Source organism: Trichomycterus rosablanca, chromosome 7 (assembly GCF_030014385.1).
Source record: "Trichomycterus rosablanca isolate fTriRos1 chromosome 7, fTriRos1.hap1, whole genome shotgun sequence".
NCBI lineage: Eukaryota > Metazoa > Chordata > Actinopteri > Siluriformes > Trichomycteridae > Trichomycterus > Trichomycterus rosablanca.
The window spans coordinates 34,777,932-34,791,945 of NC_085994.1; the positions used below are offsets into that span (position 1 = coordinate 34,777,932).

The window sequence follows — 14,014 nt, forward strand, 5'->3', positions numbered from 1 at the left end:
ACTGAGGACCTTCGCAACTGAAACACGCCCCCTCCAACACGTGTGCAGTACCGACTGCATCTTTTTACATGCATGAGGCGAGTTCAAATGCAGATCAGCCTTGTGCATGGAGAGCCACACCCTGATCAGCATTATTCCCCAACCCTGCACATGTGCCATCAATCAGCTAGCAGAGGTCATAATTGCACCAGTTATGAGGAACCCTGGTCTGGCTCATTCCACCCTGTGAACAACAGCCAATCGTCGTTCATGTAGCCATCCAGCCCAGCCGGATGGCAGAGCTGAGATTTGTGTAATGTATTCAATGTATTTATAACATATAATATATTCGAAACCCCAGCTCTGGTGTGCTAGCGTATTTTACTGTTGCGCCACCTGAGTGGCAACTACCTAATCTTTAAAATTAATGTTTAAAAAATAGGTTTAATATTTGATTTATTTCTCTCAGTCAGGTTTTAATTCATAATACTGGAATACTTGTTGCTTCCGCTCTCATGGCTAACAGCAAACTGTTTAGCTCCAGTAGAATGCTAGTGTTTATAAATACTTGACCACTGCTTAGTCTCATCTAAGATCAGGACAGATATGTTTACTTTTACCTTCTGTACTAAGATTTCATCTAATGCTTCACATTAGTTATTCACATGATTTTCACAAGCAGTCTAGTGATTTTGCACCATGCAAGCTTACATCCATACAGTTTACACAGCATACAAGTGAATTCCATGCTGCACCCCATACTGTAACACAGCCAGGTAGGTCCTGTCACAATAAATCTTAGTGTCCACTTATCGGTTTATCCAGATGAATCTTGGCCCTCTGAAACAAATATTTATATAATTAGGTACAATAAGCAAAACTGTGCATTTTTGTAACAAAGTAAAAAAGAAAAAGTGCTCTTATATGCTAACATGACAGGTATTTAGCAGCTATGCCAACCATATGCCCATAAAAGTGTTTAAGACCAGAACAAGATCAAACAAACTCTTAAACAGTGAGAGGAAATGGATTTGTTCTCCAATTCTAAAACACAAGAGGGCGTCGACTGTGAGAACGCTCTGCACTTTCTATTATTTCCAGCTGTGTGTGTGCTGGATGGAAACTATTACAGTGCCTCAAACTTATTAAGCATTGAGAGGTGTGTGTTGCTGAAAACTGACTCACACACACATGGACTGAGTCGCAGAAGCCGGGTGGACTTGTAAACGCCCCCCTACCCCAAATAGAGTAATCTGTTTTCCTTCTTTTCTCTTTCTTACTCTGTTTCCCATCTCATTCCACCAGAACTTCATCTCACAGTAAGTACCAGTTTTTTTCTGCTCCAGTTCGCTAACATATGCCATGTGTGCTGTATTGTTGCCAGTCATCTCTGTTGTGCGTGCTTATATTGGATCTGTTTATTAATTGCATAACTTGTGTGGAAAGCTCCAGTATCGTAAAAGAGGACTTTTCTTCATGTGAACTGTGTCGCTGTTGAATCGACTTCTAGCAGAGCCTGATCCACTGGATTCCACACACACACACACACACACACACACACACACACACACACACACGCACACAGTGCTGAGTGTATGGCTTAAAAATGGGACACAAGCCCATATACTGAGTGCTCTATGAGAACCATTGTTTTATTCATTAGTGAGGCATGCTGCATTGTAGAACTGAACTGAATGTAGGAATTTGGGAGTATACTGAGGACATTCAGGTTTTTGTTCTGAACTTAAACCATCTTTCATAATGTCTGTAATAGTATGATGAGATACTGTAGGTCAGAGGAGAGAAGCAGAATGGAAGATTTGCAACAGATTCCTGAACCAATCACGTCAACATGGACCAAATTCTCAAAGAACTGCCTTGTGAAATCCATGCCATTAAGAATCAAGGCTGTTCTGAGAGCAAATGAGAAACACAGTTTCCTTAAAATAGTGTCCAGTGAGTATTTTCTTCCACAGAAAACTATGAAACTATGGTGTCAATAATCCTGAAAGGAACCCCAGGATTATGCCAATTACACTCTAGTGACAGATCAGATACTTCAAATCCTTCACTGATAGTAAAATCTACAGAGATTATGTCTTTTTCATTGGAATATCCAAGCAGAGGCCACACATTTACTGGAATTGACAGACAAAAATGGCACAGCTCCATTACCAAGACTGTTGGTCAACAAGAATACACTTTTACTAGTCACCCATATCAAGTTTTTTTTATTTCCTTGCAATTTTTGGACATAAATTTACTTGTACCCCTTTTCCACCAATGCAGAACAGGCTTCGATTTTGAACCGGTTTAGCGTGTTTCCACCAAAAAAAAAAAGAGGTCCCAAACAGTGAGCATTCGCAGCAGGCACCAGAGAATACTAGGTTTTTCAGTGCAAACTGTGACATCATCTGTGGGCATGTCAAAGTGTAGAGGTTTGGGCGCTTTCACATGGGAAGCTGCAAAACCGCTGTGCAGTTGTTTTGTATGGAGCTTCACGGTGCACTTCCATCTTTTAAAGTTCCCCCAAACTGGTGGAAATGCAAGCCAGTTCTCTAAAAAACACCAAGGTTCAAAGAAACCCAAACAAAACACTTCTTTTGGTGGAAAAGCACTATTAGAAACACTCAACAATGTTGTAAAAAAGGCTGTTGAAGATCGAAAGGCTGTAAATATTTTGCCCTGCAAATATTTGTCAGGATTTATAGGTGCGTAGATATCACTGTTTTAAAAGTAAATATTTGCCAAACTCCCTTTTACGTAAGACTGAGCCTTTCCCATACTCTTGTTCCATCTTTATGTGAAAATGTAATTTAGAATGTGTTTTTAAAGGTTATTATGAAGAAGTTGATTGCTGTACCTAAATTACCCAATGCAGATGAATTAAATAAGACATCTTATTACAATTTCTTAAATTAATATACGGTTTGTGTACTCTACTGTATGGGGTAGCAAATAGCAAAAGTTGCAGCTTGGACATCAAGGACTTTATTTCTTAACCTTACTTTTAGTAGCTAAGACAATAAGGTAAACATGTGTGCTTCAAAGCACCTACCAATTTTCATAGGGAAAAAAAGGTACAAAGTCCACACCTTTCTATAATGACAGCCACAAGGCTACAGTCTATTTACTGGATGGTCAGGCACAAAGGTAACACCTTGCATACAGAATTCACAGGAAACGCAGCTATGACTTCCTTATTTACCAGTCACAAAGGCCATGCCTGCTTTTCTTGAACTTAAAGGCATAAGAGCCATACCTTTGTCATTGTGACCGGAACAGAGACCTTGCCTTCTTTACTAAAATAAGAAGAATAGAAGCCAAACCAGAGCCTTCTTTTTAAATGTGCATGTAAAAAGGCCATGTCCCCTTCACTTTTACTAGCACTGACAGGTATGAAGATTTCACTGGGACTCTTACTGGGGCTAAAAGAGGGGCCATAACTTCACAGGCACTTACTGCTAAAGAGGCTGGCACAATTTTTAATGCCTTCTTCACTAGGACTGACAGATACAGATGGCATGCCTTCTGTATCTTCTGTTCTGCTGGCTTGAAGAAAAAGTCTGGTTTCCATGCCAGTTCCATGTTCTATACCTATCGGAACCAGGTTTTTATAAGTCTGTTGACCATGAAAGCTTCCTCTTTTTCTGTGTTTTAAGTTTAGCAAAAGTTTGCTAACAACATTTTAACACTTTATAACATGTAATTACTTTTCTATATAACAAATATCAAATATGAATAACAAATGCACCATCCTTGGAGTATGATAATCTAACCAATCCAGTTAAGGTGGTCTATAGTTACCTGTCATTGTCCTTCTAGTCTAGGTGGTACATCATAAAGGTGATGTTTACAGTTAATGCTAAAATGTCATTTTTTTTTTTTAAATGTCAGTCCATCTAGCTTTAGCTTAGGTCTGTAAAAAACTGACTTCATCTTTGCTGAGGTTCATTGCCCTTATTAGGTCAAATCGAATCATTTTGGTCTACTTTTGTCATGTAGGCTAAACGAAATGTGTTTGTGTGATGTTAGCGTTCTGTCCCTTTAGACCAGGAGTGCCCATACTTTCGTGTCCTGAGATCTACTATTTCAGTCGACAAAATCTACTTTTTAAGGTTGGCCTTAAAAAGCATTTTTCAAAAGTTCCAAAATTGTCCAGCAGAGGCCCTTGACTTTATATGAATGTCAGATTGTAAGGTTCAACATTTCTCAGTCAGCTTCTTCCAAGTATGAATGAAACAGTCGTCTTTGCAGTGTTCTAGCCTGAATCGAACCGTTTTTGGTTTCTTTGTGCTTGGTTGCGCACTCATCTTCACAAACAGTGTAGGTTACAAAAGGAAAAATGCAAAAATGGTGCAAACTGGCTACTGTTGAATGAAAACTTTCTAGATAAGCAGTGTTTTAGGCAGGCTGAGGCGTAGCTATTGGTAACAAACCACAAATTAAAGAAACAGTGGCCACATTTCATGTCAATCATATTGAACTGTTTGAATGAGGAGCAATCTACCAGCGTGCATTGTGCGATCGACTGGTCGAACACGATCGACATATTGGGCACCCCTGCTTTAGACCTTGGTAATGGGACTGGATGGCAGGGTGATGTGAGACTGAATCAGTTCCAGCTGATGCTTCAGTAGTGTCGTACACTGGCCTCCTCTCCTCTAATCACTTATTCTCCTTTTCTTTCCGCCCCGACCAGCTCCTCTGTGTACTAATTCAATCCATCATTTCTTCCCACTTTGTTCTCCACTCTTAACATGTTTTTAGTTTTTTTCTTGTGTTTATCTCAGATTTTATTTCTTGGTTATTTCTACTTGTGTCTACGTTGTCTTCTCTTTTATTTTCTTATCTTTTTTTTATGTTCTATTCTATTCTCTTCTGTTCATGTTTTCTTGTTAAGATTTTCTTTTTTCCTCTTTTGCTGTTTCTGTTTCATTTTTTATCTTTATTTTGGTATGTTCTTTTACTTTTTTCTTTTCTTTTCTCTTTTAATTTACTTTTTTTTCCTTTTCTTTTCTTCTAATATTGTCTCTGGCACAAAATGCATCACATAATATCCAAATTCTGGAAACAAGCCTGTAGCATTTTGCCTTAGTTCAAACCGCTAAATTATTAAAATGCTGCTGAGCCGTACAGCTCTAGAGAAACACACACACACACACACACACACACACACACACAGATATGTTTATACAGTGTAGACTAGCTGATAGATGCAAGACAGTGAGTGATCATGTGTTGTGTATGTACACTGTGGTTTAAGGAATCTACACTGAATCCACACTGTATGCTGGTTCGTGATCACAGTAAATACAGCACGTAATAGGAACAAGGAAACCATCAGACCTGTCCTTTGTTATCTGAACTCTCTGTTACATAATGTCTGCCCTGCACTGCTAAATGCTGCATTATCTGGTGTCTGAGAGTACACCAGAACCTTTCACCTGTGGAGGAACTGGTTTATCCCTGTATCCTAGCAACAATAAACACAAAATAAAACAAATTACTGTTTGCTTTAAGGTATTTAAAGAGTTAACCTGTCAAAAACATGCTAGATTGCTAGCATGCACGCTTCCTTCGAACTGTATTTGCTTGCTGTATTTACTTACGTATTCTTAAGGTCATTGTAAGGAATAGTATAGTGAACATACAGTGGTTTAAACAATTAATTGCCTCCTTTCTTACATTCTCTGTTAATAAAATAAAACATGTCAATTCTTTATACAGTGGTTCCTTGAAACTTAATGTCAGTTGGATCTGGGAGTGGCGTATCTTTTCCCATAAGGATGTATGGGAAACCTGTTAATGCGTTCCATGGTCCCGTGGAACTGCATATATTTTAGGCTAATGTAAAATAATGGGGTTGTTTCTGACACTTATACACTGAAAATAACACAAGTATAGTATAAACAAAACACTGAAATACAACTGCAAACAGTAAAAACTGCTCTTTACCTTCACTTTTTTATTGTTTCCTTATGCTTCTTAATCGTGGAGATGCATGATCTTAGAATATCGTATTCCTTAGCAAGTTCAGTAAGGGCGCATTCACGTGAGAAGTGACAAGTTTTTTTTACGATAAGCGTTTTAGACTCTCTTGGAAAAGCTGATTCTTACAATTTCTCAGCACTTCGAGCTATAACACAAGTTTAAAAGTGAAACAGGAGGAAAATACAGCTAAACACAGATACATGTGGATGCTTTCAGAGTAAATTTGACTGTTATTCCACACAAATGCAAATTCGTCTCACATTGACACTTTGATGACCATTTTACCGCACCGCTCAAGCCAAGCGCTGAACAAAGCGACAGTCACACACATCGAGTTTAAGGGTACAAATTTCTCGTCTAAATTTTGACTTTAGGGGACGTTGAGTTACAAGATACCAGTGTATTAATCAGGTAATTGGTTAGAAACATTTTGTATTTATTTGCATTGACTCCTCAAATGAATGCAAAATGTCATCAAGCATTCAGACTTGTACCATTCTCTTGGTGTATGCCACAAATGTTGTGAAGAATAACTTCTCTAACAATATTGTTGTTTGTACATCATCATAGACCAGTTACCATGTTTTTTTTACTTTGATCTTTGCTTCTTGCAATTTTGAGCCAAATCAATGCTGCATCCCATGGTAGAATGGTAAATGCTCATTGTATCATGCATTCCTAAAATCTTAGCACACAAGTCTTATCTTGGTAATATTTTCTTTTCTCAGATGCAGAGCTACCTATCAAGCTCTGCTTTTATATCATCCATCAAACTGTCCATTTAACCTACGTATCCTAGGCGGCGGATCCAGCTAGCCTTCCCACATGTCCGGTCCGGAATAGATGGTGATCTCATTGGTGGGAGAGAGGCAGCGATTTCTCCACGGCTCTTCTGAGCAATGAAGTAATGAAATTTACCCTGACCGTCTGTCTGCAAATACGGTCTGTGAGGTCGGACATGTATAGCCATGCTAGGATAATTCTAAGGATGGGCGAGCTATTATGTAACCCAATAATGGCTTTTTAACATGCAAGACCTTCCTAACGATGTCTGTACTTGCAGAAACAATCTTTATTTCAATGCATAGGTGTATGGTAAGCCACAGCGTATAGTGGAACTGAATCAAGGGATTTAACTTAATACAACAGGTGATTAGCAAGGATAATGCCTGTCTTTTGCTGAGTCACTTAGAAAAGTCACAATTGGTGGAGGGGAAGAAATAATAGAGGGAGAAAAAAGGAGAGTGGATGTGGTTTCGCAATCCACTACCCCTGTTTTAACCCCTTACTGTAGTAAGATCACCTCATTGGCAATAACTGTGCTTGTTTTTCTTCACTGAGCACAGGGGAAGGAACAAGCGTACGCTGCCTGATTGCAACCAAGGCAACCCAGAGTGACCGAGAAGTTCATGCCAGGCGGAGCAATGTGTGTGTGGGGGGCGTGGCTCTATCAAGGGAGTGAAAAGGGGTTAGATAGACAAGAGAGAGTCAGAGAGAGTTGAGTTAAAGGGAAACTTAAGGTAGACTGCACTCTGGAGACTGTGTATGTATGAGGGGGTCTGTTTTTATAAGGATTCTTGCATGGCAAAACCATCACACACACTGATACATCATTGGTGAGTTCATTTCTCAATATTATTTAGGTATACACACGATTAAAGCTGTAAGATATGCCAACATTTCATCAAATTCTGTATATAACATCACTTTTTTAGATATTATTAGGCATCTGTACTCATTGTTTTTCACTGTAATACAGTTTTAGTAGAAACTTAAAGTTTAAATACACTTAAGGGGTGTGTATGGCATGTTGTTCTGGGACTGAATGGAATATGTTTATTGGTTTTTAGAAATTTTGCTGCATTAAAAATACAAAAGCAAGCTTACATTAATAATTCAGTATTAATTAAAAAGTTTTACAATAGCATTTAACTTTGTGACATGGCCATCTAATTCCTTTTACTTATTATGATTTACTACAGTTAGTGACTTCTCTGTGCCCTTATAAATAGTGCCTAGGGTTAAGAGCACATTACACATTGTGCTTAGTATAATTCCAATATAGTCATGTTGTTGTTCTGGGACTGAATGGAATATGTTTACTGTTGGTTAAACTCGGTTGGTTAAATCTTAGTCAACTGAGATTAATAATGCAGTAGTTAAAAATGTGTAACAATAGCATTTAACTTTGTGACATGGCCATCTAATTCCTTGTTACTTATTATGATTTACTTTATTTAGTGACTTTTCTGTGCCTATATACATAGGGCTTGTGGTTGGGAGCAAAGATTTTGCTTGTAACCCAAGAATCACTGCATCTCGAAGAGTGCTTAATTGTGCTTAGTATAATTCCAATATAGTCATGTTGTTGTTCTGGGACTAAATGGAATATGTTTCTTTAACTTACATGATTAATTCAGTGGTTAAAATGTATTACAATAACATTTAACTATGACATGGCCACCAAATTCTTTGTAACTTATTATGATTTACTTTAGTTAGTGACTTCTCTTTGCCCATATAAATAGGACATGGGGTTGGGAGCAAAGATTTAGCTTGTAACCCAAGAATCAAAGAGATTTGTTTCCCAAACCTGAGGCTTCACCCACATTACACACTGCTGTGCTAAATACTGTATAATCCCAATATAGTAACAACACTATTGATTTTGCTGTTTGGGACGCTGTATCTCATCTCGCCTCAGATGAGCATAGGAATAATATCTCACTGTTATTCCAGTAGCTTCTAATTCATTGTGGACCAGGATTAGCATTAGAATTAGTCTAAGGTTTTCTTTCAATCTTGGCACAAAACCACTGTTTCATATAATAATAGCTCCAGCCCTATTTATATGGGCACTGAGAAGTCGAATCCTCTAGTGAGATCATCTGTAGTTAAATTGTTATAAGTCACAGAACAACATTCACTGAAATTCAGGATAAAGAATGGATGGTTATTCTTTAACAGACTGTTACTTTTTTGAGGATGATCACGCCACAGTAAAGAAATAAAAAAGAGACAGAATAAAAGCTCCATCCGTTGGTCAGGACTGTTGTGTGAACCATAAATTATAATGGCAAAAATTGGTAGTTTGTAAAAATAGAGTGTTTTTTTAATAAATCAAAACAGTTCTTTATTCCACAGGGGACAATGAAATAAGTTTCCTTTTTTACTTTAGATTTACTAAAATATTAAAATATGACATGTTAAAATGACACAAGTGTACTTTCCTGTATAGTTTAGGTAAAACTGCTAGATTAGCTTGTTATTAGGACTGGAGGACTTGTGTCCTGTCTTAAACTCAAGACTTTAGTTCTCCTTGACCTCTCTTGAATTTGTTAGTATGTTATATTGTGATTGATTAATGTATTGAAGAAGAAAAACATCTAATCCAGGCCTGGACACAGGTCTGGGATAAAACTCCTCCCAGAAAGTGATTGAACATAGATGGAACCCAGGTTCTTATAGGAACCTTATTGCTGTTTGGCAGCAACTCTTGTCTTATTGGTGCAGCTGGAAAAATGATATTAGCAGCCTGATCAAATTTAATAATGTTCTGTGTCTTTAAAGTTTTTTTATAGCGACTATAAAATGTTTCGTAGATTTAGAGGGGTTTCTTTGCTCTGTGTGTTCAAATGGCAGGGTTCTGCATTAAGAGGTCGGAGTTTAATCTCATTGTATATTTCCTGTCCTTTTTCATGGTTGTCTTTCCTCCTTTCAGTAGGTAAATGTAACAAGTGTCAAAGCAATTTGTGGATATGTCAGAGATGAAAGAAAGAGAGACTGAATCAGTGACTGAGTGAATGGATGTCATTTCTAGTTAGTTAAGTACATTGTATGGTGAAAAGTATGTAAAACATGACCATGCACATTAATATGGCACTGACACCCTTTATTATTCTGGTAAGACTTTCCACCAGATTTTGGAGCATGTCTGTGGAAATTTATGTGCATTCTTTCAAAACTGGCTTGCAAACAACCTGAAAGGTGTTTATTGGGGTTAAGATCAGGGCTCACCACACTAAACTCATCAAACCATGATTTTATGATCCTGATGGCTTTTAATCTAAGGACGTCTGACCTGGTGACTTTTTGACTGAGGCCATTAAGCCCTGTTGCTTTCTTAATGCTTTCTTTAATGCCTTCTTTTTGTCCAGGAGCGTGTTGCCTAATAAGTGATTTCTATTTCTGATAAATAGAATTGTACAAACCTCTGACATAAATGTGTTTAGTTTGAGAGACGTCTGATTCTTACCATAAAGATAAAGCATTTTTAAGTTTAACACCAAACCACTGCCTTCATTTCCAATTGTAAGATTCACAAATGGCCTAGATATTAAAAAACATGTCTATGTGCAGTAATATTAAAGAAAATTCTAACTTGGGAATAAAAAGCAGCCAATAGAATCCAGCCATCTCTCATTTAAAAAATAACCTTATACCTCAACCTTAAACCCTCCTGCCCCACACACAACCAAGACTGTGCCCTATTAAGCATTATTGCTGATATATAATATTTCTCTCAATAGGAAACCGCTTGTAATGGTAAAAAAACACATTCCTTCCCGTAGCAAGCTCCAAACTGAAACCATAGCGCCATGGTCACATTTAGCCTTTAGTTTGGATGTGTTAAGAAAACCGAAATAAGCCCACAAGGCTCGTAAATGCGTCAACGTTATTAAGCCTACACTTACGCAAATAGCCAATAGAGACAGATCAAAACAAGCACAACAGCATTTCAAGAATGCATAAAGAAAGAAATCACACTTATTCTTTTTTTGAATTATTAGTATTTGTTTTGGTGGGTGTGTGGTATGAATCACAAAATAAGATAATCAAATTTCTACTCTCATAACTGGAAAAGTCCTAGTGGGTTTGTGAATAATCTGTGAATAATCCATCTGCTATATGTAGAATTGCTTTAGATAAGGAAGCTGTTGACTTACTTTTGTTGCAGTTTCTAGTAGAAAGGTGGCAGCGTCATTACTTCTAAGTCAAGTAACATAAAAATAGATTTAGTTTTGACCTGGTAGAGTTATGTGTCTTAAGTCAGATAAAGATTTCATGATGCATTCATGCTTCCAACATCCAAGCTACATTTGACAAACAATTATTTTATTACAGACAATGTAACACATGTGGTCTATAAATAAGGTTTTCGAAAAAAAAAAAAATGGTGTTGTGATGCAGCTACCATATTTTGCATGAATAAATGAGAAGGAGGTAAATTACAACTGTAATAAATATATTACTGTATAAATCAAGTTAACCAGCAGTAATTAAAACACATACAATCAAGAATACATGATATTAAAAAAGCTAAAAAGATTGGAGACACAGTGGTGCCTTCAGCCAGCATTAGCTGTTGGCAGCAGTGTTTTATGCCTTCCACTATGATGACATGATAAATACCATGGATTTATTTAGGATTACCTATATAGAAGGCAGGTAGAGGAAGGAAAAAACCTGAGGAGAACATACAGAACATAACCGAAGGTAAGGATTGAACCCGATGAAGCAATGCAGCACTAATTTTATCAGTTGTGCCACCATGCTGACCTACTGTTGTTCCATGTACTTTGCTGTATGCATGACGTCAAGCTAGGTCTTTTAGAGGGTCACAGAAAAATTGTGGGAAAGATTAACAGTATGGGACTTTTATAGCACCTGTTTTATGTGTATGTACATATATTTTATGATTTAAATGTACAGATCAGTCACATAAAGGAATAGTTACAGAAGTCATTAAAAAAACCAAGACTGCCATGATGTACTTGAGTTCAGATGTTCTTTAAGCTTAGCTGGAAACATATCAAAAGCAGGTGTAGGAGTGGTGTGTGGATTAGAAAAAGCAAACAGATTTGAACAATGACAGGCAGGTGTTTGGCATCTGCAAGGATCCTGTAACATATTTTGCAGAGTGATCATGTCCTTATTTTCAAATGGTATGCACTGTCTGGCAGATCAGAGAGCCATACATGGATAGGAGAAGGATCTGTCTTAGCTGTCTTACAATAATTTGTGTATCTTTTAATAAGTCTGATTGTAGACAGACACACAAAGCCTTGTATGGTGCCTGGTTCTGTTGGTCAAAAAGATTTGGAGGGGGGGATTAGGTAGAGTGGTGAATGTGAGTGTATCCGAAAGTGGGAGAGAAATAAATAAAGGAGTAGACTTTTTATGAATAGAAAGGGAGTGTCTGAAACCATTGCTTAGGAGAAAAAAGGATCAAGAAGATGAATGGAAGGAAATTTGTCTTGGATTTCAGGCCGAGTGTTGTGCATCTCACAAATTGATTCGTTTTTGTCTGTTATTGTTTCTGTTTAATATTTAACTCTCAGTGGGAACGTCATTGTTCATCTGAGTTTTTGTTTTTTCCTGCCTCATTCACAAATAGATTTGTATGTAATCGGTATGATCTCTGTTCATTTGCCAAGCAAAGTCTGAAACAATTTGATTTGTTTTAATTATAGTTTCGGTATAATATGAAGAAACCTTATTTACATTTAAATAAATATGCAGACATAATTTCCAGAAAAGTTGGGACATTTTGCAACAAAAACAAGGATGCGTGATTTGTAAATGCATCAACAACAGGCATGCAGGCATCCGACCTGCACATAGAAGCAACAGAAGAAGTTCGACTGGTCTGATAAATGCTGTTTTTCTCAAGATCATGTGGACCTCCGAGCATGCAGACATCGCTTATATGTGAGAGATATCACCAGGCACCGGAATACACTGATTCAACTCACAATTTACTGAAGTTGAAGGATCTGCTAGTGAGGTCCTGGTACCAGATACCACAGGAATCCTGCTTACTTGTCGGTCCATGGTCAGAGCTGTTTCAAGAGCAAATTAGGGAGGTGGTCGTAATGTTTTAATGTTTTTAATGCTCATCTGTGTATGTGAGACTGAAATGGCAAAATCTAATAGTTAGAAGATTTATTTATTCATTTTCTCCCTTTTCCCCCCAATTTAGCCTAGCCAATTAGTCTTCCGCTGCTGGGGATCCTGACTGCGTTCAAGGACGGTACATTTGCCTCTCTTGCACCCCTTCTTTTTTGCACGTGCTTAGGTGGATTCGCACATGACGCTTATCCACTTCTGCACAGGCGCCTCGGTCTGCTAACCAGGGTCCTTGCACAGTGTTTGAAGACCCCACCCACTTATTCTGGCCTTTTTCCCCCATCAGACTCAGTGGCCAATTTTGTCTGCTGCAGACAATGCCAATTGTGCCCGCTAGATGACGTCCAAGCCGTCCGGTAGCAGAGCCGAGATTCGAACCAGTGTGTTCAGAATCTCAGCACTGGTGTGCTAGTGAAATATCCCACTGGTGTCTACTTTTTTGACCAAGAAGAGTATTAAATATTATGTAATCTGTCATAAAAAAGGGGGTTTGAAGAGCTTAGTTTAATCCTCATCTTCTTTTACTTGTATTAAGTTGGCAAGTTCTTCCTTCCTGTTTATTTGCCTTCAAATTCCAACATTTCGAAACTTGCAGAAGGTGGAGTAGCTGCTTTTAACTTTCCAGAGTAACTAAACTCAAAGTCAACTGGGGTTCAGATCATGATTTGTTTTTGTGAATTGGCATCTACAGCTTCTAGGTGGTGGCAAACCCAATGCAACCCTGACCTGGATGTAATTAAGTAATTATGATTTAATACATAATTTGTAATCTGAAGATAAAAAAGCATACGTATATAAAATGCAAAGTCATACAGTTTTGCTGTTGCTTTGTTGGAGAAAAACTATTTGTGATACGTACCATGTATTAAAGCATTTCTTGGGTTTGGGATATGATATTTTGGCTGTCTCATTCACCATGGTTTGATGGGTTTTAGGGCTGTATACATACTTCTCTTTTATGTTGTCCTTCTTTATTTATCTTATGACTGAAGTATAACAGAGACGACTACGAGAAATATGCATGTAAAGTAAGCATGCGGTATTGTCCTGCGCTGATACACACTGCACAAACACATGTTCTTCCTTTTAAGGTATCATCGTAAAACAGAGGTTTATATCTCCTGATCTATTT

General features: G+C 37.7%; 1 protein-coding gene across 5 annotated transcripts in view; it reads left to right on the top strand.

Moving 5' to 3' along the window:
* The first annotated feature begins 1,250 nt into the window (after positions 1-1,250).
* The window catches only part of sorbs3 (sorbin and SH3 domain containing 3), a 51,029-nt gene continuing 38,265 nt past the window's right edge, over positions 1,251-14,014 (top strand). For 4 of the 5 annotated variants that reach the window (XM_062999297.1, XM_062999301.1, XM_062999299.1 and 1 more), the window contains exon 1: positions 7,498-7,589. The gene's annotated coding sequence lies outside the window, so the exon portion shown is untranslated. Of the gene's footprint in view, positions 1,299-7,497; positions 7,590-14,014 lie in introns of those variants that run through there. The other variant, XM_062999298.1, reaches the window with a different exon arrangement.